Here is an 18541-nt window from a genome sequence, read left to right as displayed (position 1 = left end):
TTTACTTGAGGAACAAGTGCTATTTTCATAACGCAGAAATAAAAGTGTAGTGTTTCTCAGACTTTTTGTTCTCAGGGTCCTTTACTTTCTTAGAAATTATTGAGGGGCTGGTCTGTTGGCACAGCAGTTAAGTTCGCTCATTCCACTTCTTGACTGCCCGGAGTTCACTGGCTCGGATCCCGAGTGCGGACATGGCATAGCTTGGCAAAAGCCATGCTGTGGTAGGCGTCCCACATATAAAGTAGAGAAAGATGGGCATGGATGTTAGCTCAGGGCCAGTCTTCCTCAGCAGAAACAGGAGGATTGGCAGTAGTTAGCTCAGGGCTAATCTTCCTCAAAAAAAAAAATTGTTGAGGACTCCAAATAGGTTTGTTTATGTGGGTTTTATATTGATATTTACTGTAGTAAAAATTAAAATATAAATTTTAAGATATTTGTCATTTCCTTTATCATTACAAATAGGGACATTATTTATAAACAACATTTTTGTTTATTTATTTATTTATTTTTCCTGCTTTTTCTCCCCAAATCCTTCCAGTACATAGTTGTATATTTTTAGTTGTGGGTCCTTCAAGTTGTGGCATGTGGGATGCCACCTCAGCATGGCCTGATGAGTGGTGCGATGTCCGCACCCAGGACTTGAACTGGAGAAACCTTGGGCCACCGAAGTGGAGCACATGAACTTAACCACTTGTCCACAGGGCTGGCCCCCCATTTTTTTTAATAACAGCTAACTTTGTTTTTGTGAAGATTGGCACCTGAGCTAACATCTGTTGCCAATCTATTTTTTTCTTTTTCTTCTTCTCCCCAAAGACCCCCCAGTACATAGTTGTATATTCTAGTTGTAGGTCCTTCTGCCTCTGCTGTGTGGGATGCCGCCTCAGCATGGCTTGATGGGCAGTGCCATGTCTGCGCCCAGGATCTGAACTAGCGAAAGCCTGGGCCACTGAAGTGGAGCATGGGAACTTAGCCACTCAGCCACGGGGCCAGCCCTAAATAATACTTTTTATTAAAAAATAACATTTTCTAATCAAAGCAAAATTTACTGTAAAGAGTAGCATTGTTTTACATTTTTGCTAATCTCTTTCTGTCTCAATAGAAGACTGCTGGATTCTCATATTTGCTTCTGTATTCACCCTGTCTTGATATTGAACATTATGATGCCTTTGGAAAACTGCACTGTACACTCTTGACAGAATGAGAATTAAAAGACAAATAATGTTTTAATATAATTACAAAAGTAGTTTTGATATTGCAGATCATCAGAAAAGGTGCTGGAGATCCCCAGGTGACCCCAGACCACACTTTGAAAACTGCTGACTTAGTGGCTTAAATCAACAAGATTTTTCTCCCTAGGAGTCTTCAGGTCACCTGGGCAATTGTGCCCATCTGGGCTGGGCTAGACTAGCTTGGCCTTTGCCCGTGGCAGTGAGGGTTCCAGGAGGGAGAGCTGAAGCATAAAAGGTCTCTTGAGTTCTTGGCTTAGAATAGCGCACTATTAATTCTACAGCTTTCTTTTGGCCAAAATACATTAAAAAGTCAACTTATATCACATGGGAAACAGACTCCACTTCTCTTGATAGGAGAAATCACGAGGTCACCCTGAAAAGGGGATACATACAAGGAAGGGTGAAGAATCTGGGACATTTCTGCAGTCAATCAACCATAGCATCCTAGATTACCAACAAATACACAATGTAAAAGTAATTCTTTGCCTCATTTACAGTTGATTTAACTCTGCTATACATACTGTAGAAATCGGCAAGAGGCATTTAGAATAGTACTGCCATCTGAAATTCATTTGTTCTGGCCCTACGCTGTAAAGGCTCAAGTATAATGAGGGCCTCAGATATAACTAGGGTCTGAGAGATGGGCTCACACTAAATAAAATACAGAACACATTGAAATGGAAGACAATGTTGCTAATTTCTTAATTGACAATAAGAAATATAAATATTATTCAAGCTGAAAATACATGTATGGGCATAATCAGTAAAATTTCTCACTGTACCCATGTTACAGAACCTGAAGTGAGTTCGCTCACCCGTTGCGCAGCAAGCCAATCTCTGACACCAGGTGTGGTGGAAGAAAGTAGGAATTTTATTTTTGCACAGCACTGAGCAAGGAGAGAGGGCAGCTAACGCTGAAATCCCAAACTCCCCAAATAGCTAAAAGGAAGGGTTTTTATTTGGGGCTTTAGGTAGGGGAGGGGGAGCACATGGCCTTGCTGGTCGGAGCTTTCCCACTAGCCTGTCTTTGGCCTTGAGACACTTGCAGAGAGGAGGAAGCCTGTGACCTTGCTGGTCAGCAGCTTTCCCACCAGCCCGTATCTCTTTGCGGGAGGAGATAGTCCAGGTGCTTGTCCTTGACGGTGTCTGTCTTCATGGAGAATAGTGGATTCTGAAGCCAGGAAGCCAGAAAGTAAGCAGGGAATGAGTGTTTTGGTTTTAACCTATATATGATGGGTTTAATGTGGGGAAATTGATATCAGGGTCAGTATCAGTCAAGTAATACAAAGCACATGGTGGATATGCCATGAAAAATTCACTTTCACAGAGACCAGAAATAGCCGAAATAGGAAATGTGCTCCTTATAGGCAGACAAATATAGAAATCAGAATGTTTTTCTCTGATTATCAATATATATAATTGGAGGTCAGATGAGGAAAAATCTAATGATATTAAACTAAGAGAGCCACATCTAATGATAAGATTTTTTGGTTTTTGTTTTTTCCTTTCCTAACAGGATGGAAAATGCTTAAAGTGTGTATACTGCATCTCTCTTCACCTCAAGGATAACCAAACCATTAAGAAGAAAAATACTAAAAAGTTTTACAGCTTGGACTCCCTTTCCTCTGGATCAGATGTTGCATACTCAACTGCCTAGAATCATATAGGTAATATAAATGAGTGATGCAGCTCAGTAGTAAAATATTAAGAAGTTGGGGAGGGAGGGGAGATTGTATGAAACCGGAGACAGCCTTACCCATCTAAATGGAATTAGATATTCCTTAAGTCCAGCCACTTGTTGCAATGTGGGAGTGAAACCACTTTGTGACTATGTACTCTAGTTCAAAAAGAAATCAAGATATTTATCTGAAATTCTTCCTTTTTCACACACTGCATGGACCAAGTCAGTCTTGTTAGGATCTAGATTATCCTCAGGTAACTGTTGTTGTGAAACTTATATTATTTGAACATTGCAGATGTTGTCACAAAATTCCCATTTTTTAGATCTTTCAATTGATATGTTGCTTTGTTATTGATATTCATACATATTGATATTGATATATGGATACTGATATTCTACATATTCATAATCTAGACTTGCTCTTTCTTTAAAAATCTATGCAATCTTTTGCTCTCATGCTTTAAAATGTAGGAACATTTTAAGCAAATTTAATTCATATAAATAAAACTGTAAAATCTCAGCAAAAACCAGAGAGAGAGAGAGTGGGAGAGAAACAGAAATAACGATTTATGTAAATTTACATGTAGGCAGTTTTACCCCCATTTAACTTGGGATACCCCGTTGTGAACCTGGGAAGGAAATGGGAGATAGAAATCTACTATTCTCTGTTTTTGTTAGTTCCCATGTGTGAACATATTACTCATCAAACGGAGTGCTATGGTACTGCTTGAGATGCCTGTACTTAATAGATGATGCCTCAACCCAAAGAGATTGCATTTGGGACTCAATAGAAAAAGCACAATCATTTATAATGTGGGCAGAACCACTGACCGTGGTGCTTCCAATTTTACATAGAATATCCATCTGAAGTGTGGCATTTAAGTTCTACTTCTCCCATATTTGATTATACTTGTTTTACGCTGTCATTGGTGACTTTGAATCTAATGATCACTATGATCTTCGACTCTAAGGACAATTTGGAATCATTTCAAATGCATTGCACTGAGAGTCAGGGAACCTCAGGCTAGTCTCTGTCCCATCAATAACAAGTCAAATCAGTCATTTGGACTCTAGTGTTGATTTTTTTTTTTCCTTCTGCATAAAGTTGTTGTTTGGCTAATGATCTTCACATTTCTCCATAGCATGAATATTCTATGACTATCAGTTTGACTTTTAGGTGGCTTTTTCATAATTTAAAAAGTAAAATATGCTTTGGACCACTGAGTAAATGATAACTATTTTCCTCCATATTACAATATAAACTAATATTCCATTAGAAAGCAGTGCATAAATATGTATTGCATCTAATCAATTTTTAGTCTTGTCTCTTCAACCTTCTTTTAAAAAGAAACCACCCAATGCTTTGTGTATAGTAGACTTCTCAGTAAGTGTTTGTTGGTCATTGATTCCAATGAAGTTTTCCATTTAATGTACTTTATCTGATGCAGTACCATCTGTACAGGTAGTCACACTCACCAATATTAAGACACATTACAAGCCTCATCTCATAAATACAGACATAGCCAAGTAAAGACCTCTAGCATAGAGTGTCGTCTTTTTTCTTCCCCAATCACACTGATTTCAACTTCAGTATCAATATACAGACACAACGTCTTAGCTGTTTCGGCTGCTCTAACAAAACATCACACATTAGAGAGTTTATACACAAGAGACATTTAATTCTCAGAGCTCTGGAGTCTGGAAGTCCAAGATCAGAGTGCCAGCATGAGTGGATGAAGGTCTTTTTCGGGGTTGCAAACTTCTTGTCATATCCTCATGTGGCTGCTTTTTTTTTTCTTTTTCCTTAAAGATTGGCACCTGAGCTAACATCTGTTGCCAATCTTCTTTGTTTTTTTTTTCTTTATCTTCTTCTCCCCAAAGCCCCCCAGTACATAGTTGTATATTCTAGTTGTGAGTGCCTCTGGCTGTGCTGCATGGGACGCCACCTCCGCATGGCCTGATGAGCGTGCCATGTCTGCGCCCGGGATCCGAACCAGCAAAACCTTGGGCCACCAAAGCGGAGCACGGGAAGTTAACCACGTGGCCACGGGGCCGGCCCTGGGGCTGCTTTTATGGGGGCTCTAATCTCCCTCCTGAGAGCTACACTCTCCTGACCTAACCACTTCCCAAAAGCCCCATCTCCTAATACCATCACCTTGGGCATTAGATGTTCAACATATGAATTGGGGCAGGGAACACAAACGTTCAGACTATATCACATAAATATCATCCAAATTGTTCACAAGCAATTTTTCTTTTCACCAGTTAGCATGAGATTTCAAACTGCACAAACGTGACTATGAATTTTTATCCTGTTACTTAATAGTTGTATGAATGTGGGCAAATTATTTAAATCTCCGAGCCTCCTTTGTCTTTTCTATAAAATGGCACACGACTTAGACCTCCTGCCATCTCTTTCCTTCCCTCCTTTAAAATGAAAGATGATATTTCCAACACAGAAAAAAATAAGCCTGAATTCCCAAAGTGCTTTTTTAATAGGATTATAGGGACAACAAATGTTTGCCCAAGTCAATTGCTACTTGTAGTTAAGAAACTTGGTTATTATCATTAAATGGTTGTTTCTAAACTGCCCATCTAAATATAGTTATATGCAATTCAAATTAACCCCTTGACACATTCTAGTCTGAAATCATTACACTTTCTCAGTTCTTTTTAAGGTTAGTAAGAGTTACACACATTCGTCAATGAATAAAAGGAAAACTGAGTTAGAATCTAATTGCAATACAGTTGTCTTGTAAAAGTTCCCTATTAGGTGTAAATAAAATGTCATCACTAATATCAGGGGCAATAGTTTTAAATTAGATAAGCAGTTCTCTCCTCTATGAAGAAAATGAATCCAAAGAAAGCAATAAATTAATTAATAATCTTCAAGAAATATTTCAGCAACTTCTCCCCTCCATTTTTCTTTTGGGAGCCAGCCTGCTGACACTTCATCCAGCAGGAAATTGTGACTGCCACAAGAAGCAGAAGGGAAATTTTGTGTTCTCACACTGGTAGACGACTCTGCTGGTTTTTACCAGGCCAGATCTCTGCCCAAGTAGTTTAAAAGCAGTATGGATGTATTTAATTTATTTGTATGTATTTATTAAATTTATCGATAATACATTTATATTATTTATTTAATTTAGGAAATTAAATACATGTGCTTTATTTATAATTTATTACTTATTTCATTAAACATTAAATTTTATTTATTAAATTCATTATTAATTTATTTGTATGTATTTAAATAGGCTATTTACAAAGCATACTAACGTCAGCATTGGATCAGCAACATCTCCACGATAGCGATAGCTATTCTTTCTGGTGTGACAGCAGATCCAGCCCCACACTCGATTTGTCTGTTCACTGCCTTTTGATATTCCTTTCTTTCCCATGACTCATCCACCCTGACCAAAGCTTGATAGGTCTTGACTCTAATGCTGAACAAATAAAGCTATGTGGTACTCTTGATGTAAAAGGTGTACAAAGCTCATGTAAGCATAGAATCAGTCAACTGTTTATTCAGATGCCAATCTCAAGTCCAGGTTGTTACCTGTACTTCTAACCGACTTGCTACAAATCAGAGGTTCCCACAACCTCCTCCTCGGGTTCAATTAATCTGCTAGAGTGGCTCACAGAACTCAGAGAAACACTTTACTTGCTAGATCACTGGTTCATTAAAAATGGATATAACTCAGGAACTGTCAGATGGCAGCAATGCATAGGGCAAGGAATGGGGAGGGGGGTGGAGCTTCTAGCTCTTTTAGAACTTGCCACTCCCCTAGCACCTCCATGTGTTCACCATCTCGGAAGCTCTCCAAACCCCATGCATCTGGGTTTTTATGGAGACTTCGTGACATAGGCATGATTGATTAAATCGTTGGCCTTTGGCAATTGATTCAACCTCCAGACCCTCTCCTCTCCGAGTAGGTTCAGGAGTGGGACTAAAAGTTCCAACTCCCTAATCCCATGGTTGGTTCTCCCAGCAAACCATCCCCATCCTTAAGCCCATTCCAAAAGTGACTTTATAAACATAAGAGACACCTTTAAGCTCTTATCACTTAGGAATTTCCAAGGGTTTGGGGAGCTACAGCTAGGAACCTTGGATGAAGACCAAATATTTATTTCTTATAAATCACAATATCACAACAGGGCAATTAAGTAAAACCCTGAATTTATGAACGTGGTCTTCTGAGTCTAATCACCCTTGTTGTGCCAATCTATTATAGGGTAATTCTGAGGATTAAATATGAAATTTTTACAAAGCATATATCCCTGTGCCTGGCAAATAGCGATCCTCCAAAAATATTAATTGTTGTTATGTTATTTTGGAAAGAGGAATTAATTTGTTCATTTAACGAATATTTGTTGAGGGTTTACTATGTGCCAGGAACTCTTCTAAGAACTAGGGATACTGCATTGAACAAAACAGATAAAGTCCTTGCTCTCAGGGGGCTTACATTCTAGAGAAGGGAGAGGAGTGAGAAAGAAATGGTAGAAAAGATAAACAGAAAAATGTCAGAGAGGTTTCTGAGACAGAATTGACAGAACTGGATTACATACTCCATGAGGGATGGCGTGTGTCATAGTGAGGGCCACAGAAGAAGAGTCAGGAACCATGCTGAGGTTTTTTCACTTCAGGCAGCAGCACAGAGACATCGTGTTGTCACTAGCCAAAATAAGGTAGCAGGCCCAAGAATACACGTGGGTAGAGTTGAGGAGGGGACAGAAAATGAACTTGATTTAGGACACGCCAAATTACAGATGTCTGTATATCCAGATAGAGAAGGTGGGCTCTCAAAATGGTTTCTAAAGATGCTGTGCTATAGTAGGGCAGAAAGAAATTTGTCTTGGTTATGCATCTATCTGCCTCCAACCCCAGCAGAATGCCTGTGCATACTGAACATATGCTTAAAAATCTTGTTGTGGAAAATAATAAATGTATATTTTGAAGAAAACACTATCTGCAACTCCATGACTAACTTGCAGTAAGATTATGATGAAGACATTCTCTTCTGCTTCCCATGTTCACTGCTATTTGATATATTACCTCTTAGATGCAAGTAGCAGACTTGAGTGGTCTGGCTAGCTTGGGTTTACGAGTTCCCTTCAGCAGGAGCAGTATTGTTCTTCCTTTCTAATTATAGCTCTGCTAAGCAGAGATACTTCTTAAGCAGAGTATGAGTTGATATTTAATAAACTTTAAAAGACTCTCCATTAAGAGACTCTAAGCTTCTTAGGGGGAAATCTTATCTTTATATTTGCATCCTCATGATTTATCCATGTACATGGTAGGCACAAAAAAAGTCACAAATAAATTAATAAATGAAGAATTAAAAAAGAATATGATACAACACACAGAGAAATGGATAAACAAAAACAAATAGTAATGCTTCACATAACCTTACCTGCACAAAAATACTCAACCATAAGATTCCAAAGATGGCTTCTATAAATTTAATTCTTCTTTTTTCTTTTGAGAAAGATTAGCCCTTAGCTAACTACTGCCAGTACTCCGCTTTTTGCTGAGGAAGGCTGGCCCTGAGCTAACGTCTGTGAGCATTTTCCTCTATTTTATATGTTGGACGCCTACCACAGCATGGCGTGCCAAGTGGTACCATGTCCCCACCCAGGATCTGAACTGGCGAACCCCAGGCCGCCAAGAAGTGGAACGTGTGCACTTAACCGCTGCACCACCCAGCCGGCCCCATATAAATTTAATTCTGATATTAAAATTTGACTGTATTGAAAATAAATGAGTATATCATGCAAAGAAGTCTTACATTTAGAAACTTTTTATGTATATAACAATGAACATTTTTAAATTAAATTACAAAATACAATGGTTTTAAAGTAATGACACCATACATCAGAGGCCACTTCATAAAAAAAAGTCTATTAATGTGGAACAAAATAATATGCTGAAGTTTTGGGTTATTAAAACTGATTTTATAGTGTTTTCACAATTTTCTGAAAATGAAAAAAAATTCAATTTGCACAGGAACTTTGATTTTTTTATCCAATTGACCTATGTCCCTGTGTATTTACAAACATTATGGAAATAGCCATTATTCCAATAAAAATAGAGATAATCTTCAATAACTAATAGAATTTATTTTCCTATTCACACAATTTGGTTTCAAAAGGCATATCCTCACGTAAAATGATTGCTGCACTAACCCATTGTCCAGGTTCCGCTTACAGTGATTTCCCCATGTCTCTGCATTTGTGGGATAATTTATTACACCTATTTTCTCATTGTGACTCATTTGTCCTTTCCCAAGTTAATCTCCCATCTCAAAAATGTACAAAATAAGACTTTTGCAGTATGCCACTCTATGCTAAAATAACCGGCAATCTCTTTCAACCCAAATTCAAAAAAGGAAGACTATGTTGTCAATTTCTGGGCTCTGAAATCAGCTGCCTCTGAGTTCAAGCCCTACCTCTATTACTTGTAGGTTGTATATCTTTAAAAAAGTTATCTAATCTCAATAAACTTGTTTCCCCATGTGTAAAATGACAAAGATAAAAATGATGCCTATGTCACAAGTTTTCTGTGAAGGTTAGAAGAAATATTGTACATAAAATTTTTTTGGCTATTTTTTTTATTGTGGTGACACTGGTTTATAGCATTATATAAATTTCAGGTATATGTCATTATATATTTTGATTTCTCTGTAGATAACATCATGTTCACCACCCAAAGGCTAATCACAGTCCATCACCACTCCTTTACTCCTCCTCCTTCCTCTCTTCCCCTCTGGTAACCAGCAATCCAATCTCTGTTTCTATGTGGTTTTTTGTCATTGTTTTTATCTTCTACTTATATAAGATCATACCATATTTGACTCTCTCCCTCTTACTTATTCCACTTAGCATAATACCCTCAAGTTCTGTCCATGTTGTCACAAATGGCCAGATTTCATCATTTATTATGGCTGGATAGTATCCCATTGTGTATATATACCACAATTCTTTATCTATTCATCCCTTGATGGGCAACCAGGTTGCTTCCAAATCTCGGCTATTGTGAATAATGTTGTAATGAACACAGGCATGTACCTTTATGCATTCGTGTTTTTAAGTTCTTTGAATAAATATCCAGCAGTTGAATACCTGGATAACATGGTAGATCTATTATTAATGTTTGAGGGCTCTCCATACTGTTTTCCTAGTGGCTGCACCAGTTTGCACTTCCACCAATAGTGTACGAGGGTTCCCTTCTCTCCACGTCCTCTCCAATACACAAGTGAAGGGATGGAAAAAGGTACTCCATGAAAAGGGCAAAGAAAAGAAAGCTGAGGTAGCAATTCTTATATCATACAAAATAAACTTTAAAACAAAACTGTAACAAGAGACAAAAAAAAGGAGCTACATAATGATAAAGTGAACAATCCAACAAGAGGATATAACACCTGTAAATATCTATGCATCCAACATAGGAGCACCTAAATATATAAAGCAATTATTAATGGAGATAAAAGGAGAAATAGACAGAAACACAATAACAGTAGGGGACTTTTACACTCCACTTACACCAATGGATAGATCATCCAAACAGAAGATCAATAAGGAAACATTGTCCTTAAACAACACAGTAGACCAGATGGAATTAGTAGATACCTACAGAACATTCCATCCAAAAACCATAGAATATACATTCTTTTCAAATGCTCATGAACCATTCTCCAGGATAGATCACATAATAGGCCACAAAACAAGTCTCAATAAATTTAAGAAGATTGAAATAATTCCAAGCATCTTTTTTAACCACAAAGGTATGAAACTAGAAATCAACTACAGGAAGCAAACCAGAAAAGCTACAAATGTGTGGACGTTAAACAAGATGCTACTGAACAACTGGGTCAATGAAGAAGCCAAAGGAGAAATCAAAAAATACTCGGAGACAAATGAAAATGAAAATACAACATGCCAAATTCTATGGGACACAGCAAAAGCAGTTCTAAGAGGGAAGTTAACAGCAATTTGGGCCTACCTCAACAAACAAGAAAAAATCCCAAATAATCTAACAGTGCACCTAAAGGAACTGTAGAAAGAGGAGCAAACAAAGCCCAAAACTAGTAGGAGGAAGGAAATAATAAAAATCAGAGAAGAAATAAATGAAATAGAGACAAAAAAAGTCAATGAAAAACCAAGAGTTGGTTTTTTGAAAAGTACATAAAATTCTTAATACAGTGCCTGGCACTTACTAAGAGTTCAATATGCTGCTATTATCTGCTTCTAATGTTTATACCACTGTCCATTAAAAAGCATCAGTCACTTTACTACCTCTCATCTTTAATAAGTTCAGTCTTTAAAAAGGTCTTTGTTAAGTGCCAATCATATGACTATTACTATGTTAAATGCTGTAGACAATAACCAGAAAACTGAAAATACAGTGTTTGGTACTCCAATTTTAATGATCAAAATTATAATAATTGTAAAAGTTCGCAATAATTACATGCAGAGTGAACATGTAGATAAATGAGGGTATTTCATGAGAGATCTTATGTCATTTCTTAGCTATAATATAGATTTTTCACTCTTATTTCCTTCATGAGAGCTTTTGTTTTAATGCAAAAATCCTACTCCCAGCTCCCAGAATCTCCCGCAGGATCACACTCCCATCCACCCTTTTGCATACCATATAGCAAACAGACTAGTAAAATAATGTCTTATAATTAGAAACACTTTCCTTGAAACTCCACTAAAGCTTTCTCAAATTTTAATTAAAGCCATGCTTTTGTGAGATGTACTTTCAAATGGTAAATTCATCAATTAAAACTCCATTCAAAAATGTTGGAGAACATCTCTGAGGTACAAATTTTCCTAAATAAGGTAAATATAAAGATGCTTTCCTTGTCTTCTATGAGCCCAGAGTTTATTAGAGAAAATAAAACAAAGGACATAATTGCAACAAAGTGTTAAAGGTGATATGATGAACAAGTTACAAGTTACACACAAGATGCCAAGAAAATACTGATGACTTCTGCCAGAGGAGGGAAAATCAAGAATGTTTCATCTGGGGAGCATCAGCTGAGCTGCTGAGGTGGGGAGTGTGTATATTTGAACAGACATAGATCATGGTGTTAGGGGTGGAATACTGTCAACTGCTACGGCCAGAAAAGGTGACAGGAGCTGTTAATGACATGCAAAAGAATTTGAACTTTGTGCAATCAGCAAATAGAATTATGGAATCTCATGGTTGAGAGTGACATGGTCAGATTTGCTTTAAGAAAGACTATGCAGAGGAGTGTGGCAGAGGGATCTGAAAGATGCAAGATATTCTTTAGAGACAGCAGTTGAGGAGTCGGCCCCGTGGCCAAGTAGTTAAGTTTGTGCGCTTTGCTGCAGCGGCCCAGGGTTTCGCTGGTTCGGATCCTGGGCGCGGACATGGCACCGCTCGTACGGCCACGTTGAGGCCATGTCCCACATGCCACAACTAGTAGGACCTGCAACTAAGATATACAACTATGTACTAGGGGGGATTTGGGGAGATAAAGCAGAAAAAAAAAGATAGACAATAGTTGTTAGCTCAGGTGCCAATCTTTAAAAATAAAAAAAAGAGACAGCAGTTGACGGAACAGTTTTAACAGCATGTGTCTGAAATGTTCTGGACTGGATGCTCTTGCTTTCAAGGCTGGAAAATTTAAATATCTTAGGTCAAATGGGACATAAAATTAAATATCATATTGATTATAAGCCATTACTAACTATATATAATATTTTATATTGACTAATTATTACGGCACATGTACAATATTTTTCTAGGAAAAATGAATGAGCACATTAAAGTCTAAAACTATTATTTCAAAGATGAACTTAGCAAAGTGAATTTTAGAATTAATCAAATCTCTGGAAACTTATAGTAAAAGCTATCATAATGGCCATGGGGCATTGAAAGATTCTGAACTCTTTTGTGAGTCGTAAAATATTAAGCTATGTTTGACATAGTTTCAGTGTTACATGTATTCACATAAATTCCAAATTTTTGGCTAATAGTTAGAGTGGAAAATTTCCCATTAAATCAGAATGCTTTATTACCGGGCCAGAAGTTTTAACCAGATAGAAAAACAGTTAAAATGTGTAGTCTGTAATGACCTATATTCTCCATATTTTTCCTCATACGAATTTCATGGAAAACCATGTACATTTAAAAATTCTGGACAGGAAACATAGTGTATTACACTATAAGATTTGATTAAGTAATTAATTATTAAACATTAGAGTAGGCAATGAAGCACAAATGAGAAATGTGATTTTAAAATTATAAATTCAGAATACAAACATAATGAAAAGAAGATTATTAAAGAATACAAAAATTTATAATTATTTTTAAATAATGCTTCTTGTTAGGAAATTTCAGCTTTGTCACTGGCAATTGTTTTTGTGGAGACATGGAAGACAGAAAAAGTCTTATTTTACTGCTTAGTTATCAGAGGGCCAAGAGTCAGAAAAAAACACATGAAAATGCTTCCCGCGGTCTCCTCACAGCCTCTTTCACCGTCTATTATGAGGCCAAATGGTCAGTTTGCTCATGAGATGAGGCGTAGTGTAGAAGTTAAAAGTCCTCTATTTCCTGAAGGTTTCCAAATAAGGGTTCATTAGAGCTTTCTTTTGCTACTATTTTTCTTTTAAGAATGTAGACATATTTATTTATCATACACTAAGGACTGGTTAATAATGATTTTAGAAACCAAATCCAATGCAGATTGAAACATGCACATTTTCAGTGGCAGTTGCCTTCTCTTTAGTAGAGGGAGCCACACACAAATACTTGGCCGTTGCTACTTTAATTAGAAAGGACCCTTTTCATAATGTCTCCGGCTCTGGAGGAATTATGAACACACAGATTGGAAGAGCTAAGAAAGCTTATTTAACTAAGCTGTCAACAGCAATCTCTCAGATCTGTTTGAATTTATCAGGAGACAGGGATCTATTTGAAATGCTGACAATAAACACAGAACCAGTTCCAACAGTGTTACATTTAATACACAGGGAAATACTACAAGGTTAAAGGGAGTTGGCAGTATCTATAGTAAGTGTACCTGCCCTTGGACCCAGCAATTTCACTTATAGGATTATATCCAAAAATTATGCACAAAGGCATATTACAATTTCTACCGCAGCATTTTTTGTAATAGCGATTGTTTGGAAACAACTTACAGATATATTTATAAGGAGAGGGCCAAATAAATAAGTGTTTCAATTAGGCGATTCAGCAGTATAAAAGAATAAAGTACCCTATTTGTACTGATATGGAAAGATTTCCAATATACATTAAGGAACAAGAAGACGCAAAGCAATACACATAATGTGGTTCAATGTAAGTGTGTTACTTTAAGCAGGTGTCTGTATGTGTGTGTGTGGGGGGTGGGTGTGGGTGTGTGGGTGGGTGCTCATGGGTGTAGAAAAGGCCCTGGAAAATTAAATTATGGGGAGAACTGTTTATCTCTAGTAAAAACTTAGAGGGGTGGAGGGAAGGGGGACATTCACAGCTTCTTTTTTTTTTTTTAACAGATTCTTGCTTGTGTAATTACTTGTGTAATTAAAAAAATGAAAGTAATATAATTCCTCTTTCTATTCCCACTCCTTATGAATGAAACTTAGACACTTGCTTTATTTATTATAACTTTTAAAAGAATTTTTTATTAGCAAAAACGTGAGATTTCAAGACACGATATAAACATGCCATCGCCACTACAACGTATCTATAGTACTGAAAGAGTATTCCTCCTAATTTATCATTGTACCTTCACTAGTATGGGCCAGTTTGGCAGGTGAATATATATATGGATATATATTTTGATATAAATATATATGTACATATATATATGTTTTTTTGTACAGGAATCCCAAGCATTAGGATTGAGTTGATGATGAATTATTTTCACGCTATGAAGAGAAACAAAATAGTATGATGTTTAAGAGCACAGTATTTAAAGTCAGATAGATCTTTGGTTTGAATCTCAGTGACTACGCAACCTTGGGCAAATTTGTTAAACATTCCGTTAATCCTCGTTTTTTCTTGATTAAAAAATGTGTATCATACTATTCACTTATTGGAGTCCTAGTAGGATTAATACAGACAATACATGTGGAAAGTCCTACAGCACAGTGCCTACCATATAATAAATTCCTGTAAAATTTAGAATTTTTTAGTGCTTTTTCATTGGTTATATTAATAGCCTGTTTTCCTCAATAAGTTATATAATCTCTAAAACAACACAAGGAAATGTTATTCTATGAATTTTTCAACAGTGAATATATTTGCAAAACTGTTTAACTCTCTAATAGCATCGTTAGATATTCAATATAGAAATATAACTATTTTAGTATGAGAGAGCTGGAGGTTAGCATTGGAGAAACATATTTTATGTAATTCTTTTATTTTAATTGATTATGTGCACAGTGACATGAATCACTGATGTGTAGGGTACATGTGGGAAATAACGCAAAGTAGATTACAAGATTGAACACAGGAAAATTGTTTTCCACTATTGAATTTACTAATTTCTTTCTAAAATGAGTTTTTCATTACAGATTTTCATTTGCGTTCAGGCCATAGCTTCGAAATCAATAAAGTAATTCACACTATGGGAGAATGAGAAAAAGAGACTGAAGGTTGGTATAAAGATTATGTTTAAGCAACTGATGACGAATCTAGGTTAATAAATCTTTTCTTACAATTTTATTGTAATATTGACAACCTACTTTAAGAAATTAGTAGCCAGAGTAAAAATAAGGCTCAATCCTAGTAACATTAACAGTTGAATGACAATCTTAGTTCATTTGGTTTATCCTCTAATGGAAACAGAATTAAGACTTTGTTTTTTCTCCCCACAGTGTGGGAATTGAAAAAAACTGATATATTAAAATATGTTAAGATTTCATGTAACAAGATGAATAAAGGGAATTGAGACTTTAAAATGCATTTTAAAAATATCAGTTATATCATTGCTATACATATATGCCTAGGCGACAGATGCTTATAGGCTTGCCATTTGAGCATTTGACTATGGAAATGGCTGTTTCATTTTCACCAAGAGTAGTTTGTAGGATGGTTAATCATATTTGTCTTCTTATATCTGAATTAGCACCTCTAGTCGACCTGAAATTATTCATCACTCAAATTCTATGCTGTAGAATTTTATGGCTTAAGTTGTCCATTTAGATGTAAGAGTATAGTTATGAGTCTTTTTAGAAAACAAAATTATATCTCCCAAAAGAATTAATATTTGAGCAGTTATTTTAAAAAATACGGAAAGGAAAAGAAGAATTGAAACACTTCTTGGCTCAGAGCACAAACAATTTTTACCTTTAGAACTAATCCCATCTAGTATTTTGCTTCAAAGTTTTTTGCATAATTTTGAAAATATATGTAGAATTTCAGGGGCTTTTTTTAAAGAAATATATTGTTTTAAATTATTATTAAATTAAATATTTAAATATTAACATATATTAACTAGGACATATAGAAGATTATAAAGAAGAAACTAATAGCCATTCATACTAGTATTAAATGCTCACAACCATATTAATATATCATAATTAATATATCATTAATATATCAGTAATTCTTTAATTTTTTTCTTTATATATTTTTACATAGTTAAAATTTTACACCTATTTAAGAATAGTAAACACAGAAGAACATTTACAGGTCTTACATACAATATAATATGTGCTGATTTATTGACAAATGATATTGGATATTTTCATTCAGGAAGTTTTAAAGTACATAAAAAAAATTCATTACTCAAGTTTCTTGTCACAAAAGTAAACTTTAAGTTACCCAGCTCAACTCTACCTTTCTGAGGGAAATAAACAAGAACCAAAATTTGTTGGCAATTATTCTTATAAACTCCAAACTGTGTAAATGTTATAGCCGTCGTAAGCAAGTTCATGAATGGGGGAATCCAGTTACTGCTTCAAGTGACTATAAACAATGGCTAATGTATTCTACTTGAACATTGGATACAGTCTTATTAACATATTTTTGATTCTAGAAAATTCAGTGGTACAAAAGAAGAAGAGAGCTTTGTAATATTTAATACAAAGTCCAACTTTACTGCTCAAATTCAAAATCAACATGAGAATACCTAAATCCTACTGGTTTCTTGAATCTGGAATCAAAACTACGTAAAAGAATTGTAGTTCTTTTTCACCATGTGTTTCCATTCTTGGCTCTTAATTCATCTCTAAAATGAGTTAGTGAATATCTTTAAGTATTTTTTTAAAAGAAAAAGACTTGTTTTATTTCCAGAGAACTTACATATCAGAATAAACTATTTTATTTTTCCCCTGAAAAATAAAGAGAACTTTTGTGAACTGCTGTTATGGGACAATACATGTCCCTACAAAAGTCCCCAGATGTTTTCTCATTATCTTCCTTTTTAAAAGAAGTATTATGGAGTAGAAGTCTGAAACCACTTTGCTCATTTTGTTTGTCAACCTTTTTGTAGTACATTAATTTGTAGTATTTCTGCTTAGACTGTGGTAAGAATTTAAGAAAAGAGAAAAAACAACTGCATAATACAGAAATGTTACATTCTACATGCCACTTTCTGCTGTTCCCTCTATCTGGAATCTTCCCCACCCTTTCCTCATCCCCTATCTGCTATCACCTCCTCTATGGAATATCTCCTGAAGACATCACCCCCAAGATTTAGGATAACTCCTGTCTTTCCCTATGTTGTGTTTCTACTGTAATCTTTGCACACTGCTAAAGTCATATCTGTAACATTTTACTGATCTAATTTGGGCATATTTACCTTCTACTTAGCTTGCCTTAAATAGTAGTGCAAGAATATGGACTTATTAATCTTTTCTTTTAACACAATGTCAGGTGCATAGTGAAGCTTCAATAAATGCTGAAAGAGCAACAGCAATATTTAATATCTAGGGCAACACGGACTAAACAATCACTTAGTGATATTTCTAAAAATTCTTGAGAACAGCTACCAGGAAAGTATTTCTAACCACAAGGTGTGTTTTTGTCATACTTCCTCTGTTAGTTTTTTTCTGTCCTTGTTAAGCTGGATAGGAAATTGCCATCATTGTGCCTAGTACAGATACCTAGTACCTAGTGCGAACTCTGCATTTGAATGAAAGGATAAATATATGGTAATGAATTATATATAACAGACTTTTTCATTCTAACTTTAGAATTTAATAACAAGCAAGAAAAGTAATTCTTATTTAAAGAGGACAACAATTAGTATTCTAACTGAGCATATTATTTAAATAACAAAACATATTTATGCATATATCATACTTATCTACTCAAATTGGTACTTGGTACTACTGAATTTGAGTTAAAGTTTACCTGATTTTTACTGTATAAAAATGTGTGTAAATTTTATTGAGATAGTGTGGTACAGTCTTTTATACTATACTAGTAATTGTGCATAAATACTTGCATGATCTCTTTAGGGAAAAATAATCACTGTCTTTATTACCTCTCATATTAGTAATAGAAATATGATCATTAATGTCCTTCAATACTATTGCTTTACCCAAATTTTAAGTTTATTTGAAAGCACCAAATTTTCACGTCTCTCTGATAAACTGAGTAGACTGGAATGCATGAAAAGTCAGAGATTTAGAAAGAGGACCTGTCATTTAT

General features: G+C 35.6%; 1 protein-coding gene across 11 annotated transcripts in view; it reads left to right on the top strand.

Moving 5' to 3' along the window:
- MGAT4C (MGAT4 family member C) overlaps positions 1-18541 on the top strand; it is a 677866-nt gene that overhangs the window by 635435 nt on the left and 23890 nt on the right. For 6 of the 11 annotated variants that reach the window (XM_070507020.1, XM_070507022.1, XM_070507024.1 and 3 more), the window contains one exon: positions 2746-2896. The gene's annotated coding sequence lies outside the window, so the exon portion shown is untranslated. Of the gene's footprint in view, positions 1-2745; positions 2897-15456; positions 15538-18541 lie in introns of all 11 variants that reach the window. The other 5 variants (XM_070507021.1, XM_070507018.1, XM_070507019.1 and 2 more) reach the window with 1 other exon arrangement.

This window comes from Equus asinus, chromosome 4 (assembly GCF_041296235.1).
Source record: "Equus asinus isolate D_3611 breed Donkey chromosome 4, EquAss-T2T_v2, whole genome shotgun sequence".
Taxonomy (NCBI): Eukaryota; Metazoa; Chordata; class Mammalia; order Perissodactyla; family Equidae; genus Equus; species Equus asinus.
The sequence above is the reverse complement of the archived record's forward strand: the minus strand, read 5'-3'. Positions and strand labels throughout refer to the sequence as shown.